Below are 25,240 nucleotides of genomic sequence, written 5' to 3'. Positions count from 1 at the left end.
TTTTTCCCATACTACATATCACCATGGGTCAGCTAGGTCCAGTTGTGTTTTCAGGAGCCAGAATACTCCAGCAGCCACTATTTTGAAATATTCAAATATTCTGGTCACGAGGACAAGCATTAAAAAAGGCTTGGGAAAATACATGTTAGCTCTTCAGCACACGTATCTCACAATAATAATGCATTAGCTAAAGCACATCCTGCACACCCCTGTAACCTCCAGCCTGGGTGGAGAACAGCAGAAGTGAGAACCTGAATACCTAGAACATCTGTAAGCAAACCTCACGGTCACCATGAAATGATGAAAACTCATTTCAGTGTTTTCATTGTGCTAAAGTGACCAAAAGCGCTCACTGTATCACATAAATAATAGGAAAGTTACCATTAAGCTCCTAATATGCAGAAGGCACCTCCCTGAGCACTTTTAAACATTTGGTACGACTGTCCCTATTGTTTAGAGGAGGATCTGGGGCTCTGAAAGATGAAGTAAAAGCTTTGGGTTTAAGATTATGTAACTTTCATCCTCCCTCCTAAAGTCTGCAGAATGAAGGTAACAGACAAAAGAGAATAAATTTGTAACAGGGCAAAGAAAAGAAGAGAGAGGCTACGGGTGAGAGATTTGTTGAATTTCTCAGAACGTGTGGAGGGACAAAACAGTAGACGTGAGGGCTCCTGCAGAGTCCGCTGCCAAAGCTGAATACTCAGGTATGAAGGTGGGAATGGCAAAAGTGATCAAAAGCAGGCAGATTCTTTGAAGTTAAGTGGCTGGAAGAGATTTCCAGCCAGTCTGCCCTCAAACTCATAGACTCTCATTTGTGCACACCACCTGATAAAGGTGACACTTGTCACAGGCACCTCCTGGGAATCTGCTCTCTGCAGCAACTGAATAATTTTCTAGGGGAAGGTGCAAGTTCCTGGGGTGGATATCAGAGTCCCTTTTCTCTCTGCCTTTTGGCCGGTCGGGTGGGGGGTGATCCCGGCCTGCCTGCTGCTCTCCCGTGCATGTGGAAGTGAAGCCTGCATGTCACTGTGCCACACACGCACGCACAGCATTCTCCACAAACCCGCCAGCATGCTGGAAGGGCATGGCAGGAAGAAGGCCGGAGTGCTCACCCATGATCACCATCACCATCGTTCTAATAAAATAGTAGCTAAAATCAGGCACAGGTATAGGCTGAATACGTGATGCTCCTGTTTCCGCCTGATCATGGACCAGTGGGAAGGTGGACAATGGGAGGACTCAGTCTGACCGACAGTAAAACATCAGCTTTATTAATAAATAAATACAAAGGTTTTTTTTGTATCAGGTCTGTAGTTTTCTAATAATAGACTTCATACTACAGCATTCTGGAATTTGAAAAGTCTGCTGATCTAGTTGCAGCAACACCATCTCAGGCCTTGCCCCAGGGCTGGCTCCTCTGACCAAGGAACAAACAACAGGGAAGGAAAGAGAAGGAAAGAAAGCAAAGAATAGAGCAAAATGCATCTCTCTACAGGAAGGCCAGCCCCTGAGAACAAGGAAAAAGGCAGGGGATAAACAACGAATGACTGTTCCTCCTGCCAAACTCACCAGTCACCTGAGTCCTTGCTCACCCTCAGCAGGAGTAAGTGATGGGGTAGGAGGCCGGGAATGCTACTTAGTCAAAGCCCCTCCAAACAAAAACAGAAAACCAGAGAGGGAAAAAGTGTTCTACTCCTGAGATTTTTATCAGCACCCAACCAGTAAAACAAAACAATTCTGAGTTGCGTTTTTGTTTTGTTTTTTGTTTTTTAAATTACAGAGGGCATTTAACACAGGGAATTGGTTTTATAGGAGACGCAAGGGACTATACTGCCAACCAAGGAATAAAGAGGTAACTAACAGATTAACAATCTCAGGAAGCTGCTATCCCCTACGGAAAGGTATAGGAACCCAGGGGGTCTGGGTCACCGGGAAGTATATAATAAAATTGTGGTGGGCATAACCACTGGAGCCAAAACCGTGAAAAGAGAAGAAAAGCTGTCAGAAGTACTGCCTGATGAACAAAAGGAAGAGGAAAAAGACCTGCTTTGTCTCCCTTGTCTCTGTCCTTGGATCCCCCTTCAGTGCCTCCCATTGGCCACGCCCAGTCAGAAACCAGCAGGCAGGCAGCCTGGTAAGCACAGACTTCAGTGGGTGGCAGAGCAGCAGAAGGAGGGTGAAGACGCAGCTAGGGACAACAGGCCCAGGACTGGCACACACAGTAACATTTGCTCGCACACTCACTCTGCACCAGACACTGTGTTTACATGTTTAACACAGGTTACCTAATTTAATTGCTACAAATCCATAAAAGAGGTGGGTGTTTACTGTTGTTATTCCACTGTATAGGCAAGAAGTCTACTTAAAATTGACCTGAAATAATAAGATAACCAGTAACAATTAGAGGAGGGGAGTCAGTTTTGCAGAATAATCAATAGAGAATGTAAAAATTTTCAAATGGATACCTCAATGTATAACAATACTATTTAAAGTTCTGGAATAATCACTGAGGCCACACCAAGAAGTAGTGAAGGGCTCATCTCTGCACAATGAGAGCAGATGAGGGCAGGAGATTTCTGCTTTATATTGCATAATTTGTTATAATATTTGGATTTTTTAAATCAAATTTCTAATTTGTAATAGGGAGGGGAGAAAAGAAAGTTAATGGCTGAGCCAATCTTATGTGATTCTGAAGTTCATGTATTTACGTGACACTCCAGTCTCCACCCCAGGAGTGAGCTGTGAGTAGTTTCTCTGCCACAAAAGCAACCCACCTGTGACTTCTTAATACCCTCACTGGAAAATCAGAGCACATGGCAGGAAGCCCTGGGGAGAGTTTATTGCTCGTGACCTCAAGGGCAAAATAATTTGCTTCTCAGAGATTCAACCTATGGCAGTGGTCGGACCTCGAAGCAATCCCCCACCTACCAAAACAAGTCTCTGAAGGAAACCCATTGCTACATAGCCAAACAGCCACAGTCAGGCAGTGTCAACACGGATTTTGATTGTCGGTTAGTTATTTTGAGATGTTGCCAGCAAATTTTCCCATGATGAGTATAAATAACTGAACTTTTCATATGTGAAGTATGTATAGGGTAAGCAATGTAATCAGACGATTTGCCTGGTTTTATGGAATATCTCTAATCGGTGATAAGGCAATTGACATAAAATTATTTTGTAAACCTACAACGCACTCTTCTCCTTGCCTCGGTGAGCACCTGCTATGTTCTAAATAAAATCTCATTGTACTGGCCAAACACATCATCCTCAAAGTGCTCTCAGCTAATCCTACAAGAGTTCAGTTAATTATCCCCGTTTTTTACATAAAAGGAAGGGAAATAGAGAATGGAAAGCTTTTAATTCTAATCCTTACATCACGTCACTCTTCAATCTCTTTACCATAATTTGTGGCAAAACAAAACTATGATTCCACCTTACTGCCTTTTCTTCTTTCCCCTCAATTCTTAGGGAGGGGTCTTTTTGCATGAGATGTTGTTAACATAGTAATGCAAGTGACTTAAACTATAAGTGATAATCAGTGTCCGCATAAGCCTCCCGCTGAGATGCACAGTGAAATCCTACTGGTACTCTTTGAGGATGGACTAGGCCAAGGGCTTGGAAAGGCAGGTTCAACTTCCTGAGCCGGCAGCCTGGCCAGTCACACAGGACTCCTTGCTCAGAGGAATCCTACACTTGGTTTAATGATCTGTTGTTGCCATCTCGAATTTTTCAATAAGTTTTAAATAAGGGACCATCCATTTTTATTTTCATTGAGCCCCACACATTATTCAGTTGGTCCTGAATTGAGGATGTTCCTCCCGGATGGAGCCACGACCCTGGGGGTAGGATTGAGGGGATCATGAGAGGGGATAAAAAGGGAGAAGACTGGAAAACGATGAGCACCCAGGGCACTCAAGTTCAGGTGAACCCATTCTGGACTAAAAGGAAAAATAAATGACTTTGTGCTATCTTTTGGACTCCAAGAGTGTTTGCGATGATATAATATTAAATTAGTTCCTATCTGATAAAGGACCAAACCCACAGTCTTGTTTGTCTTAATTCTGGAGCTGTGATGCAAGGGTATAGGTTTTATTTAGCTCATACTGTCACATCAATGCCTCTTTTAATTAAAGAATTCACATTTAGTATTAATTATTATTTTCATCTTATTTTATATGTATCATTTTCTTTTTTCCATTTTTATTTATTTTCTAACATTATTTGTCAATATATTTTTTACATACTTGCTGAATGTTTTTGACACTATTTGAATAATAATCTACAACTAAATTAGCATTTCTTCCATATTTTTTCATTCCATTAATGATTAATTTCTCTAGAACTTAAAACCAGATGCATACCTCTTCCTCCTATGTGAAAGCAATAAACGAAATATTTTCCACTAAGAAGCACTATTTTCCTCACCAAGGTGTGTTGTGACTCACCTTTATTCACCACCCCACACACCCAATGAGATGGGACTTTTTTTTCTTTTTAAGACAGAGTCTCACTCTGCTGCCCAGGCTGGAGTGCAGTGGCACGATCTTGACTCACTGCAACCTTCAGCTCCCTGGTTTAAGTGATTCCCCTGCCTCAGCCACTCGAGTAGCTGAGATTACAGGCATGTGCCACCACGCCCAGCTAATTTTTGTATTTTTAGTAGAAACAGTATTTCACCATGTTGGCCAGGCTGGTCTCGAACTCCTGACCTCGTGGTCTGCCCACCTTAGCCTCCCAAAGTGATGGCATTACAGGCGTGGGCCACCACACCTGGCGAGATGGGACTTTTAAAATGTATGCACTTCTTCCTCCTTTCCTCCCCAACTCTAGATGAGACAAGTTTAGAATATTTTTCCTGTTTCATACACATATGCTGCCCCAAATTCATAGATTTTTTAAAATTAAAATTCCCCTTACAATGTGTCACTTTCCTTTTTCCAAAACTTTTATTTTGGAAAACGTCAGACTTACAAGAAGTGTTGAAAAATATAGCACAACGAACATCCATACATCTTTCAGCTAGATTCACTACTAGTTAGTAATTTGCCATATATGCTTTTTCATTTTTTTTCTCTTTTCCATTCTCTCCTCTCTCTCTGTCTCTGTGTCTGTCTCTCAGAGATGTACACATATTGATCTTTGTTGAATTGTTTGAAAGTAATCCACATATATGAAAGTAACCCTACACACTTGAGCATGTATTCCCTAAGAAGAAAAAATATTCTTTTCTACAACCAGAATATCAACATTGATCTTAAGAAATTTAAAATTCATAAAAGAATAATATCCAATCTTTTTACGATTTCCCTATTTAACTCCCAAATATCCTTATAGTTGGGAGATTTTTAAACCAGGGACAATTAATAACCGTGCATTGCATTTAGTCTCCGCATCTCTTTAGAACTGTTCCTTTGCCTTGATTTTTCATCTTTTTCCATAAGTTTACATTATTTTTATTGTAAAGATGGTCCCTATGTAGGTTTGTTTGATTGTATCCTCATGAACAGATTCAGGTTAAACATTTTCATAAGAATATTGTGTAGGTTAATCTTTACGCATCACATCAGGAGGCACAGAATTTCAGTTTATCTCATTATTGGTGATAGAAGTTTGACGATTCAGTTAAGGTGAAATGTGCCATGTTTCTTCACTGTAAGGGTAGCATTTGTCCTTTCTGTTCTAAAAGAACGTATTTAGCACTGCATTCCTAGCTAGGAAAGTGAACAGGTAGGCCAGCAGGTAAATTTGTTATAGCAACTCTTTCCTCTCCTCATCATCTTTCCTCATTTTGAGGTCTCTGTTCTGGTTAATTTGATGTATAAAAACATTCTCCTAGTATTTTTCTCATATGTAGTATGCAGACAATTTTAAGATTGAATCTTTGTCTATCTGTAAATATCTCTTTTTCCCCCAGGAAGTAAATATACGTTAACTGAATAAGGTTGTTGATATAATTTTTTTTCTTAAAGTTGATTCCATTATTTATAGCTCTTCCGGTTGAATATAGGCCTGATGTCACGCATCCTGTAAGTATTAGGTTGGTGTGAAAGCAATTGTGGGTTTTGCCGTTAAAAGCAATGGCAAAAACCGCAATAACTTTCGCACTAACCAAATACTTTGCTTTCTTCTGCTTGCAAACTTGTACTTTCTTTACCATTTATGTCCCCAAACTTTACCAAGATATGTATCTGCGCCTTTTCTCATCAATCCTCCTTGGAAAACTGAGTGAGCACTTTCTACCTCAAGAATCATGTTTTTCTTCAGCTCTGGAAAGTTTTCTGTATTCATTCAATTTCCTTCTGTATTCATGAAAGTCCTCCTCTTCACATTTCTTCCAAAAGATGAAATGGAAAAGGACTTAATAATTTTATTTCCACAGAAGCATTTCAGCCTCGTTTTCATTATTTAAAGAAAACAACACTACAGAATCCTGAATTAGAGGCTAGAAAAAAACCTTAAAACGAAGTCAATATATCTTTTAGGAAATAAAATATTTTCCTATGGTGCCAAATTTAGAAAACGATTCATAAGTCTGTCAAAGCAAATAAAAATACAGAGATGAATCGCTAAGCAAGACATCTTACTTGGGAAAAACAGAATTACAATTTGGGGCATACACACTGACTAGGGTGGTTTTTTGTTATGTGCAGGGAACAAAAAGAAGGTTGGAACCTTTATTGGAAAGAGAAATGTTATGAGCTTTATTAGAAAGAGAAATGTTATGTATCATTTTGAAAGAAAACTCATTGGCCATAGTCAGGTTTTTGAGAGATGGCAAGTCCTGATTGATGAGTGACAGTGGTGAGTAAAACTATTCTTCGAGTCATGGCTGTTTATTTTAGCAGCTACTAGGTAATGCTGGTTTTAAACGTATAGTACATCATTTAAGCAACTGACTTCCAGTGTAATTCTTGGGGAGGCACTGGTGACTCAGTGCTTTCCCCTCACCCCTGACTCCAAATTTAATTTCATTGCGTAGGAAAAGATAACTCCAATTCACATAATAAACTTTTACATTTCCATCTTTTACTCCAGATCTTTCCTGAAAGCATTGGTGATCTACTCTCTTGAAGTTAGGCTTCGTTGTTTCTCTGTGCTGGGTTGGATCTGCTCCACTGGGTGATGGGCTTACATCTGGAGGGAAGTAAGTAAAGGAGTCAGTGTCAGGGACTCTAGCCACGTCTGGGTAACAAAGAGACCAGAATGATGGGGTGGGGTGGGGTGGGGAGGTTGTGAAGGGAACTCTCTTAGGGCAGATTTGGCTGGAGTTTGGCTTTGAGTTCTATCTTATAATTCCCATAGGCTTAGTAATCATCTCGAAGCCTTGGGCTAACATTATCTTAGCAGGAGAACCAGATCTGCAAAGATTAGACAGGCAACAAGAACTGAATGTAAAGATTATAATACAAAAAATAACCATCAACAATATAATACATTTAGATTGTACAATGGATTTGAGCAAAACATGTCCTTCTTCACATGGCAGCATGAAGGAAAAGTGCAAAGCAAAAAGGGGAAAAGGTCCTTATAAAACCATCAGATCTCCTGAGAACTCACTATCAAAAGAACAGCATGGGGGTAACTAACCCCCCAATTCAACTACCTGCCACCAGGTCCCTCCCATAACATGTGGGGATTATGGAAATTACAATTCAAGATGAGATTTGGGTGGGGACCCAGCCAAACCGTGTAAACTTTACAAATTTTATGTAATATTTAGAACAGTTGTATTAATATATCCATATATATTATATATACATACACAGCCATATTTCTTTATATATAAAAATTTCTTTATAAAATGAATATATGAATATTTAGAAACACTATATATATATAAAGGAATAAAACAGAATCACTTTATATATATAAAGGAATATAATAAAATCACTAATTTGACAGTGCTTTTTATACAATTCAACATATCAAATAAGCCTAATAAGAGACATAACTTTTAAGCTTTTCTAGGGGCCCCACTGAAAAATCCTACAGTCAATTTTAGGTTAATAAAAACTTAAATTAGAACTGGATTTTGTGAAAGTCTGTCAAAGATGTTAAGAGATTTAAAACATTAAAATAGAATATATGCATTGAGACAATGACAGTAATGTATTTAATTAGAGTGATAATTAAAAGACTTCAAAGGCAAATACAAAAAGTTACATAGTTGAGAGGAAAAAAAAACCTTAGGCCTGTTTTAAAGATGACTTAATTTTTTTCCAGGTACACAAACAAAGCTAATAAAGACGGCACAAAGCTCAAGAAAGTATCTTAAAACACAAAATCTCTCCTTCTTGAGATGATTACTTAGAAGGTAAAGACAAACAGCCTACAATGACTGATTCTCCTTATGGAAAGCCAATTTAAATAACCTCAAAGTCAAACTTCATGAAAAGGTACTTGAATTCAGTCACACACGGGAAGAATGTGTGTTCAAATTATGTGTGTACCTAATATTACAGAAGACTAATGTCAATAAGAAAACCAGTCCCTTGAGCTTGGGAATGCATGGCTTGCAGAAAAAGGAAAAGCATGTGAAATTGCCTGGCTGCACAGAGTAATTTAGACACATCAAGAAAAGCCAGGGGGAAAATCAAGTTATCCTGGAGGAAACGTTGTTCTTCTAGGTCTTTAAGACAAATATCCTCAGTTTTAGGCCACAATAACCCAGTCAGAACTGGGGGAAATAAAGCTACAGAAACTGATGAAAAAGTTGAGGGAGAGAGTCATCACTTTAAGCAAAAAGCTGTACCTTTTCAAGGAGAGCAAGAAGAACAGCAAAAGGCAATGATGCATGATCTGCAAGTCATGTGTGTTAAGATGTACAAAAAGCTGAACCTTTGAGATATTAAAGCTTTTTAGAGCTTTAAGAGAAAAACTCTACCCAATGAAATGAAATTACCATTTTAAATAAAGAAGACAGCACTTCCAACTGAAGTCAGGTAGAAACTATAAAGCAGAAAAAACAAGCTATAGTTCAGACGGTGGTTGAAAATTTAAAGAAACAGATTTTAGAATTAAAATTAACACCTTTTGAAAATTTTTGCTAAAAGTAGATTAACATTTGAAGAAAGCTTACTCTTCAAACATAGACCAGACTCTACTCCTGTATGAGTCTACCCCTGACACCAAAGCTCAATTCTTAGAAAAACTTATAAATTTCCTTCCAATTCTAGCTAACCCAATCACACACAGAACTCCCATTGTGAGGCCAATCCTTTATAAATCTTTCACAATTTATTCATATCTTCCAGTTTTTTTCTTATATTTTCCTCTTAATTTATATTGGAACACCAATTATTTTACCTTAAGACAAAAATTTACTTTTTTCTTATTGGAACCACATAAAATTGTTATGAAAATTTTTTCTGTACATTTTGTACACATAATTATGTTAATTAAAATTTTTAATTTTTACTAACCTTAATCTTTCACAAAACCCTAGGAAGTAATTTGAATTGTGTGATAATTAATACTAGGTGTAATTTGACAGGATTGAAAGATGTCTAGATGGTTGATGAAGCATTATTTCTGGGCATGTCTATGAGAGCATTGCAAGAGGAGTCAGTGGAGGGAGTGAAAGCCCCGCCCTCAGTGTGCATGGGTACCACCCAATTGACCGGCAGCACAGCTAGAACAAAGCAGGGAAAAGACATGCAGCTTGCTGAGCCTTCGGATATGGTCTGGCTGTGTTCCCACACAAATATCGCCTTGAATTGTAGTTCCCACAATTCTGATGTGTTGTGGGAGGGACCCAGTTGGAGGTAATTGAATCATGGGGGTGGGTCTTTCCTGTGCCGTTCTCGTGATAGTGAGTAAATCTCATGATATCAGATGGTTTTAACAGAAGAGTTTCCCTGCACAAGTTCTCTTCTCTTATCTGCCACCATGTGAGACATGCCTTCCTTCCACCATGATTGTTAGGCCTCCCCAGCCATGTGGAACTGTGAGTCCATTACACCTCCTTCTTTTGTAAATTGCCCAGTCTCAGTTACGTCTTTATCAGCAGTGAGAAAACAGATGAACATATCTTCTCACTCTTTTCTGGTGCCAGATGCTTGGCTTCCTCTCTTCCTGCCTTTGGGCATCAGACTCCACGTTCTTCAGCCTTTGGACTCTGTGACTTGCATCCACGGCCTCCCCATTGTTCTCAGGCCTTTGACCTCAGACTGAGGGCTGTAGTGTTTCTTCCCTGGGTTTGAGGCTTTCAGATTTGAACCGAACCATGCTACCAACTTATATTAAGCTATTATATAATATCTCATAAAGAATTTTATAATCTCTAGAAATATTTGTATGGAATAACTTTTGATGTGAAATAAGACAATTTATTAATAGAGCCAAGTATCTTTTGTCTTTCTATAAAATTTAAAATGTCAAAAGGAAATAAATTTGAATCTATGTTTAGCAATTGTTTCAGTCTTTTATTTAGAATTAACTCGTCTATTTTACTATTATTATTTAATTTAACTTTAAGGTTTCAAATTGTGTAAAATGTTTGCTTACAAATATTTATCCCACTTACATTTGCCTAATTTATTTATTTTTTAAAAATATTCCTAGATTTATGAACACTAAGATATTACAGCTAGTCATTACTTCAACTTATATTTCTGTATACCATTTTTATAGCACATGACTCCAGTGTTCACCTAAGTAAAACCTTAATATTAAATATATGGATATGTTGGCAGTAACTCAGAAGATACAGCTCTTTCCATCCAACCAACAATATTAAAGTTGTTTTATTCATTAAAGAGGTACATAAAAAGAGATTGTTTTATTTGTTAAGCTGGATTTATAGCTTTAAACCTTAAAACATCTATCAAAGACAAATATCATCTTTTCTAACCAATGAAGCTAGGCAAAAATGCATGCTGACAGTTCTGAAGACACCTTCATTTTTATTTCATCAACAAATTTAAAATTAACTTTTTAATCAAATGTTTACTTAAGCTGGTCAGGAGAGGTGGCTCACACTTGTAATCCCTAAACTTTGGGAGGTAGAGACAGGCAGATCACGAGGTCAGGAGTTCGAGACCAGCCTGGCCAACACAGTAAAATCCCATCTCTATTAAAGATAAAGAAAACTAGCTTGGCGTGGTGGCGGGCACCTGTAATCCCAGTTACTTGGGAAGCTGAGGCAGGAGAATTGCTTGAACCCTGGAGGCAGAGTTTTCAGTGAGTCAAGGTCACACCACTGCATTCCAGCCTGGGCAACAGAGCTAGAGTCTGTCAAAAAAAAAAAAAAAAAAAAAAAAAAAAAAAAAGAAAGAAAGAAAAATTACTTAAGCAATGTCAACCAAAGGCTTTTGGGTTAATTGTTATATTTCTGGTAAATTACTTGATTTAAGCCGTTATTTTTTTCTCTTTAAGCCAATAGGGCTCCTTTATGTTTTAGTTGAAAAATATGATATACAGGCATGCCTTATTTTATTGTGCTTTACTTTATTGTGCTTCACAGACATTGTGTGTGTGTTTGTGTGTGTGTGTGTGTGTGTGTGTGTGTGTGTGTATATATATAAACATATTGAATGTTTGTTTCAATTTGGCATTGAGCAAGTCTATCAACATAATTTTTCCCACAACATGTGCTCACTTCATGTCTCTGTGTTGCATTTTGGTAATTCTCACAATATTTCAAACTTTTTCATTATTATTGTAATAACTGTTTTGGTGATCTGTGTTGAGTAATATTGGCTGTGACTATTGTCATTGTTTTGGCACCATCATGCTCATAGAGTGAACTTAATTGATAAATGTTGTATGTTTTGACTGGTTCACCAACCAGTTATTCCTTCATCTTTCCTGCTCTCCTTGGGCCTCCCTATTCACTGAGACACAAAAATATTGAAATTAAGGTCATTGATAATGCTAAAATGATTTCTAAGTGTTCAAGTGAAAGGAACAGTCTCACATCTCTCGCTTTAAATCAAAAGCTAGAAACGGCTGAGCTTAACGAGGAAGTCATGTCAAAAACCGAGACAGGCTGAAAGTTAGGCCTTTTGCACCAAAAGCCATGCTGTGACAGCAAAGGAAAAGTTATTGAAGGAAATTAAAAGTGCTATTCCAGTGATCACAGGAATAATAAGAAAGTGAAACAGCCTCATTGCCAATAAGGAGAACATTTTAGTTGTCTACACAGAAGGTCAAGCTAGCCACAACAGTTCCTTAAGCTGTAGCCCAGTCCAGAGCAAGGCCTAACTCTCTTCAGTTCTATGAAGGCTAATAGAGGTGACGAAGCTGCAGAAGAAAAGTTTGAAGCTATCAAAGGTTAGTTAGTGAAACTTAAAAGAAACTATCTCCATAACATAATAAGCTCAGAGTGAAGAAGCCAATGCCGACGTTATCAGGCAAGCTATGCAGCAAGTTACCCAGAAGATCTAGCTAAAGATCATTGTTTAAATGGCTACGCTAAACAACATATTTTCAATGTAGACAAACAGCCTTCTGTTGGAAGAAGATGCCATCCAGGATTTTTATACTAGAGAGAAATCAACACCTGGCTTCACAGATTCAAAAGACAGACGGACTCTCTTGTTAGGGGTAACAAGTACAGCTGGCCACTTTAAATTGAAGCCAAAGTTTATTTACCATTCTGAAAATCCTAGGACCTTTAAGAATTATGCTACATCTACTCTGCCTGTGCTGTATAAATGAAACAACGAAGTCTGGATGACAGCACATCTGTTCACAGGATCATTTACTAAATATTTTAAGTCCACTGTTTGACACTGCTCAGAAAAAAAAAAAAATTCTTTCAAAATATTACCACTCATACACCTGGTCACCATGGTGGAGATGTATAAGGAGATGAATACTGTTTTTATGCCTGCCAACACAACATCCATTCTGCAGTCAATGAATCGAGGAGGAATTTTGATTTCAGTCTTATTAATTAAGAAATACATGCCATAAAGCTACAGCTGCCATGGATAGTGAGTTCTCTAATAGATCTGGGCAAAGCCAATTAAAAACCGTCTGGAAATGATTTACTATTCCAAATGCCAATAAGAACATTAGTGATTCATAGGAAAAGGTGAAAATATCAACATTAACAAGAGTTTGGAAGAAGTTTGATTCCGACTATCACAGATGACTTTAAGGTATTCAATATTTCAGCAGAGGAAGCAACTGAAGGTATGGTAGAAATAGCAAGAGAATCTAAATTAGAAGTGGAGCCTCGAGACACGACTGAATTGCTGCAATCTCATAAAACTGTAATAGATAAGTTGCTTCTTATGGATGAGAAAGAAAGGCGGTTTGTTGAAATGGAATCTACTCCTGGTGAAGATGGTGTGAACATTGTTGAAATGGCAACAAAAGATTGGGAATATTACATAAACTTAGTTGATAAAACAGAAGCAGGATTTGAGAGGACTGACTCCAATTTTGGAAGAAGTCCTACTGTGAATTAAATGCTATCAAACATCATCACATAATTCAGAGAAATCTTTCGTGATAGAACTTGTTAATCAAGGGAGCAAACTTCTTTTCAAAAATTGCCACAGCCACGGCAAACTTTAGCAACCACCACCCTGATCAGTCAGCAGCTATCAAGATCGAAGTAAGACCATCGAAGGAAGACCATAGTCAAAAGACTATGACTCGCTAAAGGTACAGATGATCATTAGCATTTTTAGCAATGAAGTACTTTAAATTAAAGCATATGCACATTGTTTTTAATATATAATGCTATTGTCTACCTCATAGGCTAGAGTATAGCATAATCATAACTATGGGAACTAAAGTTGTGAACATCAGAAGTTATTGTTGCCATGTTTCCCCCTCTGTAGAGGAAGCTGGTTCACTGGCTTCAGAATTATGGAGTTTCATTCTTGTTGCCAAGGCTGGAGTTCAATGGCATGATCTCGGCTCACCACAACCTCCATCTCCTGGGTTCAAGCGATTCTCCTGCCTCAGCCTCCCAAGTAGCTGGGATTACAGGCATGCACCACCACACTTGGCTAATTTTGTGTTTTTTATAGAAACAGGGTTTCTCCATGTTGGTCAGGCTGGTCTTGAACTCCCGACCTCAGGCAATCTGCCACCTCAGCCTCCCAAAGTGCTGGGATTACAGGCATGAGCCCTCTTAAACAAATCCCAAAGACCCCTCTTAAACAAATCCCAAATAAAACTGAAAAACTCACCCAAAAGAAAAATGGAAGTTCTATCTGACAGAGATTACTGAGGGGATATAAATGACCTGTAGAAGCAGAGGACGACTCCGATAGCCTCAGTGTGGGTCCTGCGCATGATACTCCCAGATACTGTGGATCTCTCCTAAGTGAGCCCACTTCAGACTCTTCCTCTGACACTGCATATGTCAAAGTCAAATAAAAATATAGACACACATCTTTAAACACAATGTTTTATTTGGGAAAAACTGAATTGCAATTCATGACATGTACACAAACCAGGTGGTCTTTGGGATGTCCAGAGAAAAAAGAGAAGGTTGGGGGTTTTATTAGAAAGAGAAATATTACATATTGCCTGAAAAGAAATTATTTGTACTGGCAAAGTTTTTGGGAGCTGGCAAGCTCTGCTGGATGAATGATGGCAGTAAGTAAAATGAGACTTAAGAGTCACGGACCAGGGCCCGGTGGCTCACGCCTGTAATCCCAACACTTTGGGAGGCCGAGGTGGGTGGATCACCTGAGGCCAGGAGTTCCAGACCAGTGCGGACAGCATGGTGAAACCCCGTCTCTACTAACAATACAAAAATTAGCCAGGTCTGGTGGCAGGCGCCTGTAATGCCACCTACTCGGGAGGCTGAGGCAGAAGAATTGCTTGAACCTGGCAGGTGGAGGTTGCAGTGAGCCAAGATCACGCCACTGCTCTCCAGCCTGGGTGAAAGAGCGAAACTCCATATCAAAAAAAAAAAAAAAAAAAGTCACAGAAGTTCCTTTTCACAGCTACTACGTAAAACTGGTCTTAGGGGCATGGCTGATAATTTTGACAGCAGGTTTGAGGCATAATCTCTGGGCAGATGCTTGTGCCCTGAGTGCTTTTTCTTCTCTTCATCTTTTGACTCTGATTTAGCTGGAGATAACTCCAATTCACATAATCAATTTTACAAGCCTACACCAATGTAATGTGCAGGGCATAAAATTGAATGAGTAAGGTCAAGGACATGAAGCTGTACCTTTCATGTGACCCACAGCTTTCATGTGACCTGTATTGCTCACCTACTTCTCACACTCACACTAAGAGACTTTAGGGAGCATTTATGATGTCCTTTCTTCATATGGGAACCCTCTTCTATATCAAACTTGATGACCATTAAAGCTTCCAGGTTCTTGCCGGAATTCTGATCCATTCGTCCCATTCATTGGTTCAAGGGCGGATGCATGACCAAAATTGGGCCTCTCTAATACTCTACTTTCTTAGCCTCTGTTAATTGGTCTAGAGGTGGACATCTTGTGCAGCTGAACTAATGGAATCCCTCCCTGGCACTTCTAAATTTACCACCACCCTCTTTAGCTATGGGAACTAAAGCTGTGAACATCAGAAGTTGTTTTTGCCATGTTCCCCGCTCTGTAGAGGAAGCTGGTTCACTGGCTTCAGAATTAAGCAAACTGAGAGAAACAGAAGCAAGAATCATTGACAGAATATTCTTGAGGTGTTCAAACTTCTGGTTTCCAATGTTCCGAAAGTCTAATAGTATCTGCACCCTTCTCGTGATTTGATTGTTCAACTCCTCATTCAAATACATGAGATACCCATATACATGTATAGGATATTTACCCCTTGGTCAAAGCTTATTTAAATTGAAATTTGTCATTTGTAAATAAAATGGTCTTATTGTTTCAAAGGCTTAAAATGTTAACATTCAAAATGGTCCCATGGTACTTAGAGATTTGTATTAATATGTTTGTGATGAGGGTTTAACTTACTTATTACTTTTTTAACATTCCAGCCATTCCAAGTAAAATATATGATCAGCAAGGAATAACTTTTTTATAGAAAAGCAACCTATGCAATTTTTCTTCATATATAAATCCTGCATGATGTAAAAGTAGTATTGTCACAAATGTTATTGATCTGTGTCCTCCAGAAAGCTGAACATGGAGAACAGTTTCAAAACTGAATTCTTAAGTTATTTATTGATGCAGTGATTTCTTTGTTTTATTTATTTGTCTGAAGTCTTTCTTTACCCACAAAATTGTCTCTACATATCCACTCATGTTGTCTGGGGAAACGCAAAATGCAATTACACACACGGAGGAACATGAACACCAATGTTCCAGTGACTTCAAAATTATTTCAGGAAAGCAGTAAATTTTGGATCTCACTTTGCTAAGTATCAAACTTAGCTAAGCCTTGTTTTACAGCTGAGGGAGTTTGTGAGACGGCTTAGTTTCAAAGGTGAAAAGGACACTGGTCTCTACGAATCAGAGGTTACTTAATAGAAACCAGTGTGTCTCCATCAGGAAAGAAAAGGCTACACAGTTGGGCCTTCCTGGTAACAGCCACTCATGTGAGAGCCCCAGAGGGACTTTTATAGCTGCCAACACTGAGACTTATGGATTCTGTCGAAAAATTAATGCTGTCATGAAAAAAATATGCTTTACGATTTTTATATCTTGGCATCCATATCCTTTGACAGACCTTCTGCCCTATCCTGGTCTCTACCCACATACCCCCCCACCACACCCACACACACACACACACACACACACACACACACACACACACACACTCCATGAGACTAGTTGCCTCTAAAGACAAACAGAAGAGGGAAATGTGGAAAACTAAGATTTCTTTCTTTTTGCATGGCCAAGTTTCTGAGGTGAATAAGATTTCTGTGACGTTAATGCAGATGAAAAATGGATTGCTTTTACTAGAATGAACAGAGAATCTTAGCAAAAACCTCTCTCGTGGAAAACTCTCCGAAGAACATCAAAGGGAATGGCGTGCCTGCTAGCAGAGTAGGATAATCTAGCTAGCCTCTCCCAGCCCGTCTCTGACATCAGGTGAGATTTCCAACTGGTCTGATTAGAAGCAGCAGACACACCCCCTAGAAACTGCCTGAGAGCCAAGTGTTTCATTTGACATATGCCATTGCATTTTTCTAACCTAACAGAGGTTTTCTGAGGGAAATAGGAAGAGCCAGGTTAAATTGGGCACTGATGGTAAAGTGGATTTTCTCAAAAGCAACTTCTCAAAGAATTAGGCACATGGGGTAACTGTAATCCTTGGCCTTTTGACTGCTGGCAGGTAAGACTTGGCATGGAAGTGGAAGGTTAGTAACTTGAGTTTTATCTCACTTCGCTGTCGGAGTTTTTCATAACTTTACTAAATGTAAATAAAAACCGATGCTGCTATGAGTCCCTCAGCAGTATGGATAGGTAAGAAATGGAAAGAAAAAAATTCTAATGCATGATCACACACATACACTCACACACACATTTACTGACAGTTTGCAACTCTGAAAAAGATATCACCATTGCTCAGGGCCTCTCCCCCAATCCGTTTACACTCAACATTGATCACAAGTTCTTTATATTTCCTGAGGCAGACAAAAGTTTTACAAATTTATATAGCTTGTTTGATATCCCCAGAGTAATGAATAAAGCATCTCTCATAACCAAATGTGCTCTACTAATGATTTTTGGGGAAAGAAACAGTGTTTCAAAAAAACAGCGTTTAAAAAAAAATAGAGTCTTCTTTCTGTGTATCATCCTGGCAAGAGGGCATCATCAGTGCCTAAACAGATTGTGGGGCTTTCTCAGAGTCTATATTCTATGTCTGTGTTCTCCCTAAAGAATTTTTTTTTTTGATAGGGTCTCTGTTGCCCAGGCTGTAGTATATTGGCACCATCTCAGCTTAGTACAATGTCAGTCTTCCAGGCTCAAGCAATTCTTCTACCTCAGCCTCCCGAGTAGCTGGGTCCATGGGCACATGCCACCATGCCCAGATAATTTTTGTATTTGTTGTACAGACAGGGTTTCCCCATGTTGCCCAGGCTGGTCTCAAACTCCTGGGCTCAAGTGAGCCACCCACCTCCGCCTCTGCCTCCCAAAGTGCTGGCATTCCAGGCATGAGCCACTGTGCCCGGCCTTACATTCTACCTAAAGAATCTTGATTGTATTCTTAGCCCTCCTCTCTCCTCACCCTGTTAGCTTCCTAAATTTTTTCCCTCCCCAGGAGTTTCTTACCTTTTTCTTCCCAGATAAGAGCTTCCATAGCTTAAAAAGCTTTAACCTGTCTGTGATCTATTTCTTGCCATCCTTCATTTTTAACCTGCTTACATTGTGCACCAGTTCACACGTTTCCTCCTCCTTGGATTTGCCCTCTTTGCACTTTGGTTCTCTGTCTCCTCAGTACTCTACTCCTGCTTCTGCCCACCCCGAGACACACACACTTTTTTCTGAGAATACAAGGAAAAGACTCAGATACCTGGACTTTAAGGTTTAAAAGCATCATATGAAATGCTGCAAGGAGAAACTATCTTATTTGACTCTCCAGCATCTAGAGCTACCCTTTGATTAAAATAAGTAGTCAGTGATTTTTACATGGTGATTTTATCAACCACCTCGTGTCTTATCTAGAGAATAACCATAAAAAGAAGTCGGCCCAGGACAGGCCTGGTTGGCAGCTGTTGTCCCAGCATGCTTATCAATATTGTCCCTCCATGCTTTCACAAACTCACAGAGTCCACTTTTGCTGCAAGTTTGTACAGTAAGTTGTTCGATCACCCCAGCTAACATATTTTATGTAATTCCAAGCCAGACTAAAACTTTTTGAGATGTATATTTTAATCTCTGTCGTAACATTGGAAGTATAATGAAAGCATGCATGATTATAAACTGAAAGAAGGAGAAAAATGAAATAATTAAAAGCAACTTGACACAAGCCACTGTATTTTTCTAACCTAACAGAGGTTTTTGGGGGGAAAGAGGAAGAACCAAATTAATCTTTAAAAAGCCGAGAAATGAGAAAAATAAGCAAAGAACAGATGGGACAAATAAAAAAGAAACAGATGATAGGTACAAAAAACATTACATCAGTATTCTATCAAATATATGTACTTTACCACAGTTAAAAAGCCCATGAGACTGGAGATTTGGGTTTTTGTTTTTTTGTCCTTAATCTTGGCAAAATAAACTTTCCAAACGGATTGAGACCAGTCTCAGATACTTTTGGGCTCATAATATATAGGAAAGAACACAGAACAGCTGTCAAATACACATTTTAAAAATATATACGTAGAACATTTGCTGACATTAGCCATAAATAGGGCCTAAACCAGTCTCAAAAATTGTGTTATTGAAATCTCATAGATTATGTTTTCTAGCCATAGTGGAATAAGCTACAAATCAGTAACAAAATGGTAGCTAGAAAATCTTCAGATATTTGGAAACCAACCATCTTAGATACAGGTCACAGAAAAAAAATGACAATGAAAATTACAAGATATTTTGAACTAAATACTAGTGTAAGTAAGACATACTAAAACTTGTGGACTGCAGCGTAACCCATGCTTTCTGGAAAACTTGTAGTCTTTTGAATAAATATTAAGAAGAAAAACTGAAAACATCAATGCACTAGTAATTCAACTCCAAAAGCTAGAAAATAAACAGCAAATTTAAAATAATGTAGGCTCAAAAAAAAAAGAAAGAAAATAAATGGAAAACAAACATACAACAAAGAAAAATCTAAAAGGAGTTTCATTAAAACTAAATATTGTTTCTTTGCAAAGGCATATAAAGTGTGTAAATTCAAGCAGGAATAAAAAAAAGAGAGAAAGTATAAATAATCAATATAAAGAATGGAAAGAAGGACATTCCTAAGATTCCAGAGACACTAAAAAAATAATAATAAGAGAACAATTCTTCTTTGCAGATGAGTTCCATATAATATATGTACATACTGCCCCTATGGACAGTGAAGCTTATTTCTCTTGTCTTTTTTTTCCTTTTTAACTTTTAGCTTCGAGGACACATTTGATGAAGGTTTGTTACACAGGTAAACTCATGTCACGAGGGTTTGTTGTAGAGATTATTTCATCAGCCAGGCATTAAGCCCAGTACCCAACAGTTACCTTTTTCGCTCCTCCCTCCTCCCACCCTCCACCCTCAAGTAGATGCCAGTGTCTGTTGCTTCCTTCTTGTGTTCATAAAGTCTTATCATTTAGCTCCACTTATAAGTGAGAACACACAGCATGTGGTTTTCTGTTCCTGCATTAGTTTGCTAAGGATAATAGCCTCCAGCTCCATCCGTGTTCTCCTTTTTTTGAATGTAGGCAGGACTTAATGACTCAATTCCAAAGAACAAAATATGGACAGGGAAAAAGGGTAATTCTACAGTGGAGAAGCATGGCAGACACCAATCCAATTTGTCAAAAATTACAGAAATAGCCAACAGATTAACACAAATCTGTTACTCAGCGAAGCCAAGACCCCCAAATCGCGCCTACCTTACTACAGGAAATATATGTATTTTTCACATTACTGATTTGCCTCCTACAGAATCTTTGCTATAATATCTCTTAGTCTTTGTTCTTTTTCTTCTGTTCCCTATAAACCTGTAGAACTGAAACACAAACACTATATACAAAATTATTGAGGTAGATTGCAAAAGGTGGCTTCAGATGCTTCCCATCTCTGCAAGCACAGTTCTTTACAGCGTGATTTCTATAGTTTCTCCCACCAAGGGTTGAACTCCATTTCTCTTCCACCTGAGTCTAGGCTTGGCCCTTATCTTGATTTGGCCAGTGGAACAATAGCAAATTTAAGCAGAGACTTAGAACCCTGAGATTATCATGTGAAAGGTCTAAATTAGCCTGCTGAAAGAGGAGAGGCCATATGCCACAGCGATAGCCTGCCTCCACTGAGGCCTCCTCTCCAGATCCACCAGTCTGCAAATGCCATACATGTGGGTGAGGCCACTGGACACTATCCAGCCCCAGTTGAGCCAGTCTTGACTACAAATCTATAACAAATGTTTATTATCTTACGCCACTAAGTTTTGGAATGAATTATTAGACCACAAAAGTTAACCGATACAATCATATTTTCTGCTTTTTATCTCCTTTGAGATAATCATTAAAAAAAAAATCCTATCAATCAGATTCCCAGTATTATAGGTTCTCTACTATATGCCTGAGAGTATAGCCATATTTCAGAATTTAGGCCCAATCTTGACCCCAAATGTTGACATAAGTTCTAGAGCAATTATGCACATGTCCAGCATTGAGTTCATCTTGCCATAGGTCTTCTCCAGATTCGGGGCCTCTGCTTCTCCAAGCTTCTGGTTCATTGCCTCTGAGTCAATCCTTGATTGAAGTCATTTCATTAAATTTCCTAAATACACTCTTGTGCCAAGAATTATGCTTGAGGGTAAAGACACAAAGAATAAGACACGACTCTGCTCTTGAGAAGGTATTGAGCTGATGTTCAGATGACGCAGGGAACCCTCTTAGGGCTTCCCAGGGTACCACAAGCACGGAAATAAAGGAAAAATTAATTCCTTCAAGGAAATTCCAGGCACTAGCCAGGTCCAAGAAGTAAATGAACAACCTGATAAGCAGGAAAGTAAAAATAGCTTAAAATAATAGCCAAGGAAGCTAGAAGCACAAAACGTTTGGTTCCCCACAGAGACTAAAGACAGCTGCTGAAGACAGCTGACATACGCCTGCAGTTCCCAGTTACTCCAAAGGCAGAGATGGGAGAATTAAACTTGAGGCCCGGAGATCAAGGCTACAGTGAGCTGTGATTGCACTGCACCGCTGTACTCCAGCCTGGACTGGACAGAGTGAGACCGTCTCAAAAAACAAAAAACAAAGAGAAAAAAGAAAAAGTAAAGATAAAATCTAACATCCCTGAGTTGTTTTTCAGAAACCTGAACCCTGACCAAATTGATTCATGGGCATACAGACCTCACATGAGAGGGAACTGAAGGATGAACCCTGACTGCCCTTCTTTGTTCTAAATTTCTTCCCGAGGCGCCTGGTGGAAGTCACACCCATAGACCAGACCTTAATATTCCTTTCTGCTGACCTGAAGATTTTAGACAAAGCTTCATTTCCTTAACCAATCACAAATCAGACAGTCTTTGAATCCACTTGTGTCCTGGAATTCCCCCTCCTTACTTCAAGATATCCCACCTTTTAGGCCAAACCAATGTATAATCTCCGTGTATTGATTTATGATTTTGCCTGTAACTTCTGCTTTCCCAAAATTTATTCCTGACTGTAAAAACCATTGCTCGCCAGCCATCAGGGAGGTCCAGACTTTAGCATTAGCTGCCTGATTCTCCTTGCTTGGCACCCTGCAAGTAAATGCCCTCCTTTCTCCCACTGCAAAATCTTGGTGCAGTTTGTGTGACTTTACTGTGCCTGGTGACTGAGCAGACCCCAGTTCAATTTGGTAATAGTGTCTGGAGAGACAGGTATACCAAGAAGCAAAATTGAGACAGTATTGCCTAGCACAAGGCAATAGTTAACTAATATCTCAATTCATCACTAACAGACATTTGCGTGTTTGCCAGAGACTCTGCCTGTCTCTGTGCAAACCAGGCTGTTGTTGCTATGGAGCTGCAGTTGTGCCTTCTCACACTGCTGATCTGCCTGTCTCCACCAGCTGCTTGCTCTTTGAAGCTTTAAAATCACAAGCTTCCCTCTGTCCCTGCTGGGATAAAGGCCCTGGGTCTGAGGTAGTTTGACCCCATTGGCTAAGTTATTCACGTCTTTCTGCTTTCCTCCTCAAGGTGTGGCCTATGTATCTGAGGCTTCTCGGGATTTCTCGCTCTGTTGCCTAGGCTGGAGTACAGTGGTGCAATCTTGGCTCACTGCAACCTCCACCTCCCAGGTTCAAGTGATCCTCCTGCCTCAGCTTCCTGAGTAGCTGGGATTACAGACCCCTGCCACCATGCCCGGCTAATTTTTGTATTTTTAGTAGGGATGAGGTTTCAGTATGTTGACCAGGCTGGTCTCGAACTCCTGACCTCAGGTGATCTACCCGCCTTGGACTCCCAAAGTGCTGGGATTACAGGTGTGAGCCACTATGCTCAGCCCTCTCTCTGGATTTACATCCCAGTTTCCTCTCCATGATATTAAAACGCAAGGTTTATTGTCTCATGGCCATGGAAAACTAGTACACGGACACGCTGGAGTGAGGTTAAGAGCAGAAGCTGCTGCAGAGAGAGGAGTCCCAGAGAAAAACGGGTTGGTAGTCCTGTGGTGAAATGCACAGGGTTTTATAGACTAGCTTGAGGAGTCAGTGTCTGATTTACATAGGGGACAAAAGATGGATTGGACCAGGTGTACCATTTGCATAGTGCACGAGAACCTGGCCACCCCCACCCTAATCTTGTATTATGTAGACTGGTTCTCTACCTGGCTGTGCCATGTTGTCTGTTCCTTACTATACACACACAGACAAAGAAAAGGGAAGGGGCAGTTTCCATGTTGAACATGCCTGGCTGCCATGTGGCCCTTTTCTATGGGCACAGCTGCCAGCATTCACCTGTGCAAGCTTCCAGCTTGCTTTTCTATGTCTGCAGCTCAATGTATCAGGCTACCCTTTGTTAGAAAAAACAATTTGGGGGCTGCTTTTTATTAAAGGGGAAGCTCTGCCGAGGACTCGCTTACCCTCACTACCTGCCTACATAATTTCTTTCGAGCTCCTGTATCAGTGTGACCCCAGCCAATCTCAACCCAGCCCACCTGTCTGCCTGCATATCTGACTACCTCCTTTACCAACAACTCTGGTTCCCTCCCAGCTGACTCAAGAGTCTGACTCGGAATCCCTGTGCCATAGGCCTTGACCTTGTGCTGTTTGTGGGTGCAGACTCAGACTTTCCATTGCTCCCCTCTTAGCGCTCCCCCTTCTGTCCCCCTTTCTCGCTATTTCACACTCTATTGCACTGCTTTCCTCTCTTTTAATGCCTTGACCTACCTCATCACTACTGTGATTATTGTAAATATCCAAACTAGAAAATAAAATCCCAATATGAATTGGGGCAGCATAACCAGGTTAGGCTATATGAATCAAAATCCTTTCTTAAAATGTATTTATAAGAGAACAAATGATAATTTCAATTGATATTCGAACACCTTTCAGTTTTCTAGATAACAAGAAGATGTGGGAGGGTCATCAACCTCCCAGTTACAAATTTCTTTGAAGTTAATTAAAGGACAATAGAAGGCAGGGAAGAGCTGGAAACAGGGGCTGTGTCACCGCCACCTTTAGCCTCAGTGATGAGAGTGGAACATGCCGTTGTGAACTCACTGCCTCAGAATCTCCTGTCCAGCCTTTTCCATTCTCTAGAAAGCCTGTTTAAAACAAAGGTGGAAAACAAAGCGCTAAGGACAAGAATATCTACTACCAGAGCAAGCAAGCAAACAAACAACAATAAAAAAATCCAAAAACTGGTGAAAGCCGGGGTTGTTGTTTAGTCAACCAACAACCTTGAGGGGACATTGGACTTCTCCGCAGAGCTCCCTGAAGATCCCCGAGTCCTGGAAATGCCATCATTAATCACCCTTAACCTACACAACCTCATTTTTCTCATAGTAGCATGTGTAAATAAAACAAAAACCTTCCCTGAAGGCAAATATAATGGCTCCCCATTAAAATGAGACCGCTTGGCCTAAACAAATGGTGCACTGGGTAACCATAATCCTGTATGAAATGACAATGATTTTTTTGAAACAGCTGGGGTGCAGTAAGATCATTATTGGGCTGTATTTAATAATTCTAAATGTTAAATGAGTCCAGGCTCCCCTGAAGCCAATTTAAATTGTTTTTGTTTTTTTAAGTCAGGGTTAGAAATAACTGATTTGGGCATATTATACATAACTTTTGCTAAATAAAAATTTGCCAGTGTCTGGACGCTGGCTAGGTATGTCACTACAATGAAATAGTGCAGGGAGACTGGAGGAAGTGGGAACAAGTGTTGGTGGTGTGAAGAAAATCAATATTGGGGCACCCAAATCACTAAGCTAAAGGGAAAAGTCAGGCGGGGAACTGCGTAGGGCCAGCCTGCCTCCCATGCTATTCAAAGCCACCCCTCTGTTCACTGAGATACATGCAGATGCCTCCTTTGGAGAGGCTAATCAGAAACTCAAAAAAATGCAACCATTTGTCTCTTATCTACTTTTGACCTGGAAAGCCCCCTCCCTGCTTCCTGTCTTTCTGCTTTTGCTTTGAGTTGTCACACATTCCCAGACAGAACCAATGTTCAACTTATCTACCTATGACCTGCAAGGCCCCCTCTCTGCTTCCAATCTTCC

Source organism: Cebus imitator, unplaced genomic scaffold, assembly GCF_001604975.1.
Source record: "Cebus imitator isolate Cc_AM_T3 unplaced genomic scaffold, Cebus_imitator-1.0 Scaffold42, whole genome shotgun sequence".
NCBI lineage: Eukaryota > Metazoa > Chordata > Mammalia > Primates > Cebidae > Cebus > Cebus imitator.
This window is presented reverse-complemented; position numbering follows the sequence as displayed.